Here is a 14,948-nt window from a genome sequence, read left to right as displayed (position 1 = left end):
GATTTAAAAGTTGTCCTTCTGGAAAAATGATTTTTCTTATGAACATGATATTATATCCAAAAATCATGGTTAAACTCAAAGTGGAAGTATGTTTTTCAAAATGGTCATCAGGACGTCGTTGTTTCGACTGAAATGACTACCTCTTACAAAAATAACTTGTAACATGTATTTCCGACTATTAACTTATACTTTTTATGTTTAGTTTCATAAATTTCAGTTCATTATGATACCATAGCAACTTGAATCACTCAAAACGGATTTAAAACGAAGAAGTTATAGGTAAAACAAAATTGGATATTTTCTGCTTGTTGTAGCTACGTGAAATTTGTAACAAATCTATTCTAACCATAACTTAACTAACTTATATTGTATTACACATGTACTCTAATATATTATGTAATCTTGATAGACCATAGACATGTATACAATGTTTTGACATATCATATCGACGTCATCTATATATATTATTTGGAACAACCATAGACACTCTATATGCTATAATGCTAGAGTTCGCTATACAGGGTTGAGGTTGATTCCAAAATATATATACTTTGAGTTGTGATCTAGCCTAAGACTTGTATATGCTGGGTCGTGGATTGATTCGAGATAATATCTATTGATTTATTTCTGTACTATTAGCTATGGACAATTAGTTGTAGATTACTAACGATGGACTGCTCACTTAACAAACTTAAATTATTAAAACGTAATAAAAATGTTGTGGATATATTTCGATCATACTTTGATATATATATATATATATATATATATATATTTGTTATAGGTTCGTGAATCGACCATTGGCCAAGTCTTATTTCCGGCAAAGTAAAAATCTGTGAAAGTGAGTTATAGTCCCACTTTTAAAAATCTATTATTTTAGGATGAGAATACATGCAGTTTTATAAATGTTTTATAAAATAGACACAAGTAATCGAAAATACTTTCTATGTTAGATTATCGAACCGAATATGTCCATTTTTAACTTGGTAGCCTAAGAATTAAGGAAATGGCCCCTATTTGACGCGAATCCGAAAGATATATCTATTTGGCCCAACAAGCCTCATCCGAGTTACGTGAAATGTCCCGTTCGTATTGATTATAAACGTTCCATATTAATTGATTTCGTCGTGAGGTTTTGACCTCTATATGAGACGTTTTTCAAATAATGATAATCTTCTTGAATAATGATAATCATAACATTTAAAACAACCATAACACCTTTATTTTATCGATAAAGGTTTAAAAAGCATTACGTAGATTATCAAATAATGATAATCTAAAATATACCGTTTACACACGACCATTACATAATGGTTTACAATGAGAATATATTACATCAAAAATAATTTCCTTGAATGCAGTTTTTACATAATATCATACAAGCATGGACTCCAAATCTTGTCCTTATTTTAGTATGCAACAACGGAAGCTCTTAATAATCACCTGAGAATAAACATGCTTAAAACGTCAACAAAAAAATGTTGGTGAGTTATAGGTTTAACCTATATATTATCAAATCATAATAATAGACCACAAGATTTCATATTTCAATACATCCCATACATAGAGATAAAAATCATTCATACGGTGAACACCTGGTAACCGACATTAACAAGATGCATATAGAATATCCCCATCATTCTGGGACACCCATCGAACATGATAAAATCGAAGTACTAAAGCATTCAAAATTTCAGAATGGGGCTTGTTGGGCTCGATAGATCTATCTTTAGGATTCGCGTCAATTTGGGGGTCTGTTCCCAAATTCTTAGGCTACCAAGCTAAAAAGGGGCATATTCGACTTCGATCATTCACCCATATAAAGTAGTTTCATTTACTTGTGTCTATTTCGTAAAATATTTATAAAATTGCATGTATTCTCATCCCAAAATATTAGATTTTAAAAGTGGGACTATAACTCACTTTCACAGATTTTTACTTCGTCGGGAAGTAAGACTTGGCCACTGGTCGATTCACGAACCTATAACAAATAAGTACATATATATCAAAGTATGTTCAAAATATATTTACAACATTTTTAATACGTTTTACTGTTTTAAGTTTATTAAGTCACGTGTCCTCGTTAGTAACCTACATCTAGTTGTCCATAGTTAGATGTACAAAAATAATTCGATATATATTATCTTGAATCAATCCACGACCCAGTGTATACACGTCTCAGGCTAGATCATAACTCAAAGTATATATATTTTTGGAATCAACCTCAACCCTGTATAGCTAACTCCAACATTACTGCATATAGAGTGTCGATGGTTGTTCCAAATAACATATATACATGGGTCGATATGATATGTCAAAATATTTGCATACAATATGAGTTAGTTAGGATATGGTTAAAATAGATTTGTTACCAATTTTCACGTAGCTACAACAAGCAAAAATATCCAATCTTGTTTTACCCATAACTTCTTCGTTTTAAATCTGTTTTTAGTGAATCCAATTGCTATGGTTTCATATTGAATTTAAGTTTATAAATCTATATAGAAAAATTATAAGTTTATCGTCGAAAACATAGGTTACAAGTTGTTTTTTGTAAAGGTAGTAATTTCAGTCGAAAGAACGACGTCTAGATGACCATTTTGGAAAACATACTTCAACTTTGAGTTTAACCAGGATTTTTGGATATAGTTTCATGTTCATAAGAAAAATCATTTTACCAGAAGAACAACTTTTAAATCAAAGTTTAACATAGTTTTTAATTAACTAACCCAAAACAGCCCGCGGTGTTACTACGACGGCGTATATCCAGTTTTACGGTGTTTTTCGTGTTTTCAGGTTTTAAATCATTAAGTTATCATATCATATAGATATAGAACATGTGTTTAGTTGATTTTAAAAGTCAAGTTAGAAGGATTAACTTTTGTTTGTGAACAAGTTTAGAATTAACTAAACTATGTTCTAGTGATTACGAGTTTAAACCTTCGAATAAGATAGTTTTATATATATGAATCGAATGATGTTATGAACATCATTACTACCTCAAGTTTAGTAGGTAAACCTTCTGGAAGTGACAAGAAATGATCTAGCTTCAAAGGATCTTGGATGGCTTGAAAGTTCTTGAAGTAGGATCATGACACAATACAAGTTCAAGTAAGATTTTTACTCGAATTAAGATAGTTTATAGTTATAGAAATTGAATCAAAGTTTGAATATGAATATTACCTTGAATAAGAAAGATAACCTACTGTAAATAACAAAGGTTTCTTGATCTTAGATGATTACTTGGAATGGATTAGAAAGCTTGGAAGTAAACTAGTAAACATGAAAGGATTTTCGAAGTGTTCTTGAAGTGTTCTTCCTAAGATGATTATAGCTTGATTCTTGAAGTAATTTTTGATGAAGATGATGATTAGCTACTGGAAAAATTCATTCATAAGTGTGTGTGTGTGTGTGTGTGTGTGTGTGTGTTGAGAGAGAATTAGAAAGAGAATTGGAAGTGAAATGGAGTGAATGATGAGTGGTAAGTGGTGAGTGGGGTTAAAAGGAGTTCTAGTTAGTTGACTAGTTCATGGTAGAAGTTAAAATTGATTAGTCATGCATGACATAATCAAGAGTGGAATCCCATGCTAGTTCCTATTGGTATATACCCATAGTAAGTACGTCTAGTAGCTGTGTATAATACGGGTTTGAATACGACTAGAATTCTTGATGAAAAAAGAATGGGAATGTAACTGTAACCATTTTCGTTAAGTATGAGTGTTTTGATATATGTCTTGAAGTCTTCCAAAAGTATATTAATACATCTAAATACAATACATGTATATACATTTTAACTGAGTCGTTAAGTCATCGTTAGTCGTTACATGTAAGTGTTGTTTTGAAACCTTTAAGTTAACGATCTCATTTAATGTTGTTAACCCATTGTTTATTATATATAATGAGATGTTAAATTATTATATTATCATGATATTATGATATATTAATATATCTTAATATGATATATAATATATCTTAATATGATATATATACATTTAAATGTCATTACAACGATAATCGTTACATATATGCCTCGTTCGAAATCCTTAAGTTAGTAGTCTTGTTTTTACATATGTAGTTCATTGTTAATATACTTAATGATATGTTACTTATCATAATACCATGTTAACTATATATATATATATATATATATATATATATATATATATATATATATATATATATATATATATATATATATATATATATATATGACATCATATAGTTTTTACAAGTTTTAACATTCGTGAATCATCGGTCAACTTGGGTGGTCAATTGTCTATATAAAACCTATTTCAATTAATCAAGTCTTAACAAGTTTGATTGCTTAACACGTTGGAAACACTTAATCATATAAATATCAATTTCATTTAATAATGAAGAGTCGAATATATATTGGGAAGATTCACAAATTCTCGAAGAGGAACCGGAAGAGGAGGAACCGGAAGAAGAGGAACCGGAAGAAGAGGAATCGGAAGAAGAGATTTCGGAGGGGGAAATATTAGGAACCACAGAAAAATAGATAAATAAAAGAAATTCCTCAACCAATGGACCAAAGTTAATAATGGTCAATGGTGTTTCCGCCAAGGAAGCAAAATATTGGGAAAATTACCAGTTTTCTGATGAATCGGATCCCGATGAGGATTCCGATGATGTTATAGAAATTACTTCGACCCAATTTGAAAAAGCAAAAGAAAACAATAAGGGAAAAGGCATCAAAATAGAAAAACCCGAGTGCAAAACCGATGAACTTTATGTTAATATGAAGTACCCTGATGGGGTGTACCGTAAACACCTGTATTTCTTAAACTTTCACTATAACCCTGAAACATCTAAGCCACCAGGTTTTTCTAGACCTTTTGAGAAAAGAACGGCTCGTATTAGGGGAGCACCATATATCCCTAGGAAATTAGTGAAACGAACCAAGTCCGAAGAGGAAGAAACGAGTGAGTCGGAATAAAGAGTTGTAATCATGTTGTGTAATATATGTATTGTAGTGTGCTTATATTTTCATGTTATATGTAAAAATTGCTTGTATTGTTTGTTAATTATCTTTTACGAATCTAATACTCGTCTATTTTACAGTATAAAAACACACAATGGATGTTAAGGATAGATAACCGAAAATTTTAGAAGACCTACTAGGGGATGTGATTGATGAAATCTTGTCTAGAGTCGGTCAGAATTCATCGGCATAATTATTTACGGCCAAATTAGTTTGTTGAACATTTGAAAGACGTTCCAAGCATGCCTTAGTTTATAAAAGTCTTTCCTTTGAAATATGGGGTATATCACATTGGGGAGACTTTAAGTTACGCCCTGTTTTCTTTAAAGCATTAAGTGCGGGGAACCCAAATGCAATTTTACGCTACGGGTTAAGAACCTATTTTGACTCCACATATCCCAACATAGGACTTCTTTCTTTAGAAAGAGCTTCTAACATGCAACATAAAAAAGTATGTTATGTTTACGGGTTAGTGATGTTAGCTTCTCACCAAAGTGAGAAAAAGAACATCGGATTACAACTGTTAAATAAAACATTCCCACAAGTGACGGATTCGGTAGTTGGGGTGAGAAACAAGGTTTTTTAGTTTGTTACGGGACTGTTGGGCATTACGTAACCCTCGTCCTTTTGACGATGTTACAACATGCTACCTAGCCAACGGAAACAATGGTTATTTTCCACAAGACCAAGGATGGGAAATAATACTAGTAAAACCCGAATGCATGACTTGTTTCTGGACCTACGAATTACGCGTCTTTATTACCTTTGCTGAACGACTTGCGCTTAACTAGAATTGACTTCACAACTACCTTGTATCAAAGTTATTGTGTGCTATATTTCATGCTATATGTAAAATAGCGGTATTGTAAGTTTGTAAAATATTGTATAAAAGTTTGAACATGAAATATTATTGTAATCAGTTTTTCATATAGAATTGTAGTAGTTGAATTGTATATTAGCTACTAAGTATGAACTTAACGGGTAGGTACTACCCGAATGAAAAATTATAAAACGCTAATATGAAGAAAAAGCTTTTATAAATAAGTTCATATTATGCTACAAAACACTATTGACTACTCTCAATATTCTATATGATTAACTTAATTCTTTTTGCTATTTTTGAAGGAAATGGCACCGACTACTCGTCATAACTTGAACATGAGTGAGGAAGACTTTCGTGTTTTCCTTGCTGCGAACGTAGCCGCAGTGCAGGCCGCAATGCAAAATAATAATAATAAGTCTGAATCTAGCAATGCAACTAACGCCACAAGAAATCGTGTAGGATGCTCCTACAAAGAATTTACTGCCTGCAAACCTTTGGAATTTGATGGAACCGAAGGACCAATCGGATTGAAACGGTGGACCGAGAAGGTCGAATCGGTGTTTTCCATAAGTAAATGTACTGAAGAAGATAGGGTGAAGTACGCCACGCATACTTTCACAGGTACTGCGTTAACATGGTGGAATACCTATCTAGAATAAGTGGGACAAGATGCTGCTTATGCACTACCGTGGTCAGCATTCAAGCACTTGATGAACGAGCAGTACCGTCCCAGAAATGAGGTCAATAAGCTCAGGGTAGAGCTTAGAGGATTACGAACACAAGGTTTCGAAATCACCACGTACGAACGAAGATTCACATAGTTGTGCCTACTGTGTCCAAGAGCGTTCGAAGATGAAGAAGAGAAGATCGACGCGTTTGTGAAAGGGTTACCAGAAAGGATTCAAGAAGATGTGAGTTCACACGAGCCTGCCTCCATACAAAAGGCGAGTCGAATGGCTCATAAACTCATAAATCAGATTGAGGAAAGAATTAAAAAACAGGCGGCCGAAGAAGCCAACACAAAACAAGTCAAAAGAAACTGGGAAGAAACCAGTGACAAGGGTCACCAATATAACAACAACAGTAACTATTGCTTCAACAATCACAACCACAATCGCACCATTTTTTGCAACAACAAACGCAACAAAAACCATCCCAACAACAACAACTACAACAATCGTCCCAACAACAATACAAACCGCAACAACAACAATCCCAACAACAATCTCAATAACAACACTGGCAATCAAAACCAGAAAATTCCGTTCCTAAGGTGTGAAGGGTACCATCCAACTACTTTTTGCTCGGCATCATGTATCAAATATAATAGAAAGGGGCATGATGCAACGAAGTGCGAAATTTATGGACCAGCGGGTAAAGGAACAAGTAATGCCCACATTATTTGTTATGGATGCGGGAAGAAGGGCTACTACAAAACTACGTGCTCAAACCAGGGAAATAATAATGGGCAAAGCCGTGGGAGAGTTTTTAACATTAATGCGGAAGAAGCGCAGGAAGACTCGGAGCTTGTTACGGGTACGTTTCTTATCGATGAAAAACCTGCTTATGTTTTATTTGATTCGGGTGCGGATAGAAGCTATATGAGTAGAGATTTTTGTGCTAAATTAAGTGGTCCATTGATGCCTATGAATAATAATTTTTTACTCGAATTAGCAAACGGTAAATTAATTTCGGCAGATAAAATATGTCGGAATTGAGAAAGTAAATTGGTTAGCGAAACGTTTAAGATTTTGATACCAGTAGAGTTGGGGAGTTTTGATGTGATAATTGGCATGGACTGGTTGAAAAAGGAGAGAGCAGAAATAGTATGTTACAAAAATACAATTCGCATTGTACGAGAAGAAGGAAAACCCTTAATGGTGTACGGAGAAAAGAGCAACGCGAAGCCAAATCTTATTAGTAATTTGAAGGCGCAAAAGCTAATAAGAAAAGGTTGCTATGCTGTGCTAGCACATGTCGAGAAAGTACAAACCAAAGAAAAGAACATCAATGATGTTCCCGTAGCAAAAGAATTTCCCGATGTATTTCCGAAAGAATTACCGGGACTACCTCCACACCGATCCGTTGAATTTCAAATAGATCTTGTACCAGGAGCTGTACCAATAGCTCGTGCTCCATACAGACTCGCACCCAGTGAAATTAAGGAACTCCAAAGCCAACTACAAGAACTATTAGAGCATGGTTTCATACGACCAAGTACATCACCATGGGGAGCTCCTGTTTTGTTTGTCAAAAAGAAGGATGGTACATTCAGGTTGTGTATCGACTACCGAGAGTTGAACAAACTTACCATCAAGAACCGTTACCCACTACCGAGAATCGACGACTTATTTGATCAACTACAAGGCTAGTCAGTTTATTCGAAGATTGATTTATGTTCTGGGTATCATCAAATGCGGGTGAAGGAGGATGATATTCTGAAGACTACTTTCAGAATGCGTTACGGTCATTACGAGTTTATGGTTATGCCGTTTGGGTTGACTAACGCACCAGCTATGTTCATGGACCTCATGAACCGAGTGTGTGGACCATACCTTGGCAAGTTTGTCATTGTTTTCATCGATGACATACTCATTTACTCAAAGAATGATCAAGAGCATGAAGAACATTTGAGAAAAGTGCTAGAGTTGCTGAGGAAAGAAAAATTGTACGCTAAGTTTTCAAAGTGTGCATTTTTATTGGAAGAAGTTCAATTCCTCGGTCACATAGTAAACAAAGAGGGTATTCAGGTGGATCCGACAAAGATTGAAACCATTGAAAAATGGGAAACCCCAAAAAATCCGAAGCATATACGCCAATTTTTAGGACTGGCTGGTTACTACAGAAGGTTCATCCAACATTTTTCCAAACTAGCAAAACCCTTGACTGCATTAACGCATAAAGGGAAGAAATTTGAATAGAAGGATGAACAGGAGAAAGCATTTCAATTGTTGAAGAAAAAGTTAACTACGGCACCTATATTGTCATTGCCTGAAGGGAATGATGATTTTGTGATATATTGTGACGCCTCAAAGCAAGGTCTCTGTTGCGTATTAATACAACGAACGAAGGTAATTGCTTATGCGTCCAGACAATTGAAGATTCATAAGCAAAATTATACGACTCACGATTTGGAATTGGGCGATATTGTTTTTGCATTAAAGACTTGGAGGCACCACTTATATGGGGTCAAAAGTATTATATATACCGACCACAAAAGTCTGCAACATATATTTAATCAGAAACCAATGAACATGAGACAGCGTAGGTGGATTGAATTGTTAAATGATTACGATTTTGAGATTCGTTGTCACCCGGGGAAGGCAAATGTGGTAGCCGATGCTTTGAGTAGAAAGGACAGAGAACCTATGCGGGTAAAAGCCATGAATATAATTATTCGTACTAACCTTACTACTCAAATAAAGGAGGCGCAACAAGAAGTTTTAAAAGAAGCAAATTTGAAGAATGAAATACCCAAAGGTTCGGAGAAACATCTTAATATTAGGGAAGACGGAACCCGGTATAGGGCTGAAAGAATTTGGGTACCAAAGTGTGGAGATGTGAGAGAAATGGTACTTAAGGAAGCACATAAAACTAGATACTCAATACATCCCGGAGCGGGAAAGATGTACAAAGATCTCAAGAAACACTTTTGGTGGCCGGGTATGAAAGTCGATTTTGCTAAATACGTATGAGAATGTTTGACGTGTTCTAAGGTCAAACATCAGAAACCATCAGGTCTACTTCAATAACTTGAAATCCTGGAATGGAAGTGGAAAAACATTACCATGGATTTTTATTACTAAATTGCCAAGGACTGCAAGTGGTTATGATACTATTTGGGTAATAGTCGATCGTCTCACCAAATCAGCACACTTTTTGCCAATGAGAGAAGATGATAAAATGGAAAAGTTGGCACGTTTGTACTTGAAGGAAGTCGTCTCCAGACATGGAATACCAGTCTCTATTATCTCTGATAGGGATGGCAGATTTGTTTCAAGATTCTGGCAGGTGTTGCAACAAGCAATGGGGACTCGTCTAGACATGAGTACTGCCTATCACCCACAAACTGATGGGCAAAGTGAAAGGACGATACAGACCCTTGAAGGCATGCTACGAGCATGTATTATTGATTTCGGAAACAGTTGGGATCGACATCTACCGTTAGCATAATTTTCCTACAACAACAGTTACCACTCGAGTATTGAGATGGCACCGTTTGAGGCACTTTATGGTAAAAAGTGCAGGTCTCCGATTTGTTGGAACGAGGTGGGGGATAGATAGATTACGGGTCGAGAAATTATCCAAGAAACTACTGAGAAAATCATTCAAATTCAACAACGGTTGAAAACTGCCCATAGTCGACAAAAGAGCTACGCAGACATTAAAAGAAAAGATATAGAATTTGAAATTGGAGAGATGGTCATGCATAAGGTTTCACCTTGGAAAGGCATTGTTCGATTTGGTTAACGAGGGAAATTAAATCCAAGATACATAGGACCATTCAAGATTATTGATCGTGTCGGACCAGTAGCTTACCGACTTGATCTACCTCAACAACTCGCCAGGGTACATAACACTTTTCATGTCTCGAACCTGAAGAAATGTTTTGCTAAAGAAGATCTCACCATTCCGTTAGACGAAATCCAAATCAATGAAAAACTTCAATTTATTGAAGAAGCCGTCGAAATAATGGATCGTGAGGTTAAAAGACTTAAGCAAAAGAAAATACCAATTGTTAAGGTTCGATGGAATGCTCGTAAAGGACCCGAGTTCACCTGGGAACGTGAAGATCAGATGAAGAAGAAATACCTGTACATATTTTCAGAAGATGCGTCAACACCTTCAACTACTTAAAATTTCGGGACGAAATTTATTTAACGGGTAGGTACTGTTGTGACCCGAACTTTTCCATGATTATATATATTAAATGAAAACTATTTTTGCATGATTAAATATTTTCAACATGTTAAGCAATCAAACTTTTTAAGACTTGATTATTTGAAATGAGTTTCATGTAGACAATTGACCAACCGAGTTGACCGGCAATTTACGAACGTTAAAACTTGTAAAAACTATATATATATATATATATATATATATATATATATATATATATATATATATATATATATATAGTTAACATGATATTATGATAAGTAAGTATCTCACTAGGTATATTAATAATGAGTTATATACATAAAAATGAGATTACTAAGTTAAGAAACTCGAAACGATATATATAACGATTATCGTTATAACAACGTCTTACTAAATACATATGTATCATATTAAGATATTGTTACACTATATTTAACATGATAAAATGATAATTATATATATCATTATGTATGTTAACAATGAACTACATATGTAAAACAAAACTACTAACTTAAGAATTTCGAAATGAGGCATATATGTAACGATTATCGTTGTAACGACATTTTAATGTATATGTATCATATTAAGATATATTCATACATCATAATATCATGATAATGTAATAATTTAACATCTCATTAGATATAATAACAATGGGTTAACAACATTAAATGAGATCGTTAACTTAAAGGTTTCAAAACAACACTTACATGTAACGACTAACGATGACTTAACGACTCAGTTAAAATGTATATACATGTGGTATATAAAGAAGTATTAGTACACTTTTGAAAGACTTCAAGACACATATCACAGTACTTCTACCTAACAAAAATGCTTACAATTGCATTCTCATTCATTTTCATCAACAATTCTTCTCGTATGCAACCGTATTCGTACTCGTACAATACACAGCTCCTAGATGTACATACTATTGGTATATATACTTCAATGATCAGCTCTTAGTAGCCCTTAATGAGTCATCAAAATGTGGGAACCATTCTTTGTAATCTAGTATGAATTATTTAGCAAGATTACAAAAATATTATTAATCATTCATGACTTAGTTACAAGAAAACAAACTTACATATCCTTTATATCCAATCCATATATCACGACCTAAAACACATACAAACACCTTCATTCTTCAATTTTCTTCATCTAATTGAACTCTCTCAAGTTCTATCTTCAAGTTCTAAGTGTTCTTCATAAATTCTATAAGTTCTAGTTTCATAAAATCAAGAATACTTTCAAGTTTGCAAGTATACTTCCAAGCTTTCTAATCCATTCCAAGTAATCATCTAAGATCAAGAAATCTTTGTTACTTACAGTAGGTTATCATTCTAATTCAAGGTAATACTAATATTCAAACTTTGATTCAATTTCTATAACTATAACTATCTTAATTCGAGTAGAAAATCTTACTTGAACTTGTTTTTGTGTCATGATTCTACTTCAAGAACTTCCAAGCCATCCAAGATCCTTTGAAGCTCTAGATCATTTCTTGTTACTTCCAGTAGGTTTACCTACTATACTTGAGGTAGTAATGATGTTCATAACATCATTCGATTCATATATATAAAACTATCTTATTCGAAGATTATAACTTGTAATCACTAGAACATAGTTTAGTTAATTCTAAACTTGTTCGCAAACAAAGTTAATCCTTATAACTTAAATTTTAAAATCAAATAAACACATGTTCTATATTTATATGATATGCTAACTTAATAATTTAAAACCTAGAAACACGAAGAACACCGTAAAACTTGACATACGCCGTCGTAGTGAAATCGGGGGCTGTTTTGGGTTAGATAATTAAAAACTATGATAAAATTTGATTTAAAAGTTGTCCTTCTGGGAAAATTATTTTTATTATGAACATGAAACTATATAGAAAAATCATGGTTAAACTCAAAGTGGAAGTATATTTTTCAAAATGGTCATCAAGACGTCGTTCTTTCGACTGAAATGACTACCTCTTACAAAAATGAGTTGTAACCTGTATTTCTGACTATTAACTTATACTTTTTCTGTTTATTTTCATAAATTTCAGTTCATTATGACACCATAGCAACTTGAATCACTCAAAACGGATTTAAAACGAAGAAGTTATGGGTAAAACAAAATTGGATATTTTTTGCTTGTTGTAGCTACGTAAAATTTGTAACAAATCTATTCTGACCATAACTTAACTAACTTATATTGTATTATACATGTACTCTAACATATTATTGATGGAATTCTTCACATAAACAAGTTACAAAACCCATTTTGTATATGTATGTATTCATGTATATATGTGTATGTCAAGCGGAAGCAAAATAAAGTTTATGCATGTAAAGTTTAACCTCTTAAACAAGAATTCCATTAAAAGATCTAGTCTTGAATAATATACTTAAATGTAAATAGAAGCTAGTGAGGTGTTATACCTACTCCAAAAGGAGGTGAAGAACAAGGATGAAGAAGATGATGTAGATGAACAAAGCTTCTAACTTGAAGCCTCAAATCTTTGATACCCACAAGCACTAATCAACACCCAAGACTTGGTTAGGATTTTAAACACTTAAAATAAGCTTGAATCAAACTTGAAGAACCCCTTTTTGTTCTCCCTTGAATTCGGCCAAGAAGGAGGAAGAAGGAGGAGTTTTTTTTTTTTCAATTTTCATGTAATCTAGTATATGTGAATGTCCCCAAGTAAAAGTATCAAATGAAGAGATTTAAGCAACCAAGACAAGCATGGGGTGGCTTGTCTTGGAGCCATAAAACCGCCACCCCATCTATTGGTGGAGGAAAATCCTTTTAATTTTTATTATTCAAATTAATAAGATTAATTTGTTAAATAAAATTCCATTTGATACTTCCACTTACTTCTTTATAAAACCTATTATAAAGATAAGTAAATATACTTATTTACTTGTACATCATAAACTTATAATCCTCTTACAAGTTGTCCATGTATTACATGCACATATATTTAATTTTATAACCATTTTATAAAATTATCACACTTACATTTTTAATTATCCAAATAATTATTCAAGCATATTATCTTTAGAAAACCAATTTCTAAAGTCAAAGTGTATAGTATTTATTTTAAAGATCCATTCCTTAAAACAAATACTTTAAGGTGTTGTTGGCTTGTTATTGGGTATGACCCGACTTGGATCATAACATGTTGGCCACATTAATCAATTATGTCTCTCGGGCATATGAAATACCTTCAATCTCCCACTTGCACGAGAAACATAAGGAATTAATGCAAGTGACAGATACCACCTAACGACCGTCCATCACCCCCAACATGTTATGACTTAGTGCCATTCAATAACATCATCCCTTTCGAGTTCCCATCTCGAATATGATTAGGTGAATCTTTCAATATATCCTTTTGTCCTAGATGTCATGTCAAATCCAAGAGACATAGAATGATCACTCTCTTATAGATCTAACTTTATCAGGCCTTAGGCATCTGACTCTCAACGAATAAGAGGGACAAATTCCATCTTGACTACATACGTCCTAGACACTACACTTCGTACCATACCTGAAGCCTCCCTTATGTACTACCATGTTTCAGAATAGCGAAGGAAAGAATCAAGGCACAATATTCGATGAATGTCTGAACCCAATATGTGTCTCAGGTCAGAGGATATAATGATATTCTCCTTTACTCAAGATTACATGTGATCAACCACAAAGGCTCCATATAGTAAATCTTGAGAGCGGGTCTTCCAATATTTGTGTCCCACAAATATCTATGAACCTTGGTCGCAACCTTGCCCCACATTCACCATTTGAATGCTAACCAATCCAAGTTCATAATAGTCTAGACCTCACACTTGTTCCCACAAATGTGATCAACTACGGAATTCAGAATAATAATTTATTCATGGATAAAATATGCAAAATTGGAACATGACTCATAAATAAATTAATACCATAATTATATTAATGAGTTTGAACTAATTCGTTCCGTTACAATACATAAAATAGATCAATTCCAATCACTAGAATATCGAAGCCCTAATGCACAAACATGTCCCTCATGTTTTGGCCCATGTAAAAGCTTCGTGAGTGGATCCGCAACATTTTGATCTGTGTGAACTTTGTGAATACATATCTTTCCCTTTTCAACCTCATCCCTGATGTAGTTGAATCTCCGCTCAATGTGACGAGTCTTTTGATGAGCACGAGGTTCCTTGATTTGAGCAATCGCACCCTCGTTGTCACAAAAGATCT

The sequence above is a fragment of the Rutidosis leptorrhynchoides genome, chromosome 11 (genome assembly GCF_046630445.1).
Source record: "Rutidosis leptorrhynchoides isolate AG116_Rl617_1_P2 chromosome 11, CSIRO_AGI_Rlap_v1, whole genome shotgun sequence".
NCBI lineage: Eukaryota > Viridiplantae > Streptophyta > Magnoliopsida > Asterales > Asteraceae > Rutidosis > Rutidosis leptorrhynchoides.
Note: the sequence above shows the minus strand (reverse complement) of the source record.